This window comes from Pseudomyrmex gracilis, unplaced genomic scaffold, assembly GCF_002006095.1.
Source record: "Pseudomyrmex gracilis isolate BER0280 unplaced genomic scaffold, ASM200609v1 scaffold_1445, whole genome shotgun sequence".
Classification (NCBI taxonomy): domain Eukaryota; kingdom Metazoa; phylum Arthropoda; class Insecta; order Hymenoptera; family Formicidae; genus Pseudomyrmex; species Pseudomyrmex gracilis.
In genome coordinates, this window is record NW_018022029.1 from 14,161 (window position 1) to 15,466 (window position 1,306).

Here is a 1,306-nt window from a genome sequence, read left to right on the forward strand (position 1 = left end):
GAATCGTACGGTGTCGAATAATTTCGTGTCGAATAAATCTGTGTCGAATCGAGCGGTGTCGAATCGTACTGTGGTCAATAGAGTATCACCCTGCCTGGAGTACGGGCATGTGGCCCGTACGTGCACGGGCAAGGATCGGGGCGCTGCATGCTACCGATGCGGGGAGTTGGGCCACCTGGCCCCGGCATGTCGGGCTCCCCCGAAATGTCTGCTCTGTGCGGACCGGGGGCAGCCCAGCAACCATAGGATGGGTGGGGCAAAGTGCTCCCCCATCCCAGAGAAGAGGAGAGCCAGCAGCAGGAGGCGTCCACCGCTACCTGTTGCTGCCCCCCGCGCGTCCTCGGACGCCCAACCGGCGGTTCCCCTCCCTTCTCTTTCGAGAAGGGAAGAGGAACAAGAGGAGGAGGCCGGCCGCTCGGGAGGTGGGGAGATGATGCCAGGCATCCCTCCCCCCGACCCTGAAGTCGGCCTCGGGATGTTATGGCCAGAAGAGGGTGAGGGGTGGGAGGGCTCTTCCCCCCACTCCGGCTCCTCGAAGACCCGCGAAGCCACCGGGCCTCCACGGGGAAGCGATCCCCCCCCCTTGGTCTCCATAGATATGGAGACAGAGGCAGAGGTTCATTCCGCCTCGAGTAGGGATAGGGGTAGGGTCAGGAGCCGCAAGGTCTCTGGCCCGAACCTATCAGAGTTGCTGGCAGCCATGAAGCTGCAAGGTTCGGAGGCGTCCTCCACAAAGGAGCCGTCTCCGAAGCGACAGAGAGGAGAGGAAGCTGCTCCCTCATCCTCCCAAAAGGGGAAGGTCCGCCCTGGACCGAAGTCATCCAAGCTGGGCACACAACCCAGCTTGGAACTAGACCCCTAAATGGGGTTTGGGACGGGGAAATTGGGCACCGGCCCAATTCCCAGACCCGGCCACCCTTCCTCTTTGAGGGGGGTAGTGGCTGCTTGGTCACGGGTTGGGGAAACCGCGAAAGGTTTTGTCCCTTCCCTGACTTCGGTCACGAAAGGCGGGGACTTGGTTCCGGAAGTTGGGGAACTTCCGGGCCATTGCACAAGTCCCCAGGGTGGGGCACCTGTGAGGGGAGTTATGGCCCTCCCCTCTTGGTGCAGCGGGTAGTACCGCGGAAGGGAGCCGTGTGCGGTTTGAGGCCCCCGGGGGGAGTGAGGTGAAGTAATAGCCTTAGGGCTGCCACTCACTCTCCCAAAAGGAAAGGTGGAGGCCATTGAGGGGTTTTAGTGGGTGAGAGTCCCACACTCCCCGCCCTAAAACCCAAGAGGGCGGGGGTGCATAATGAATTTCCTCTCA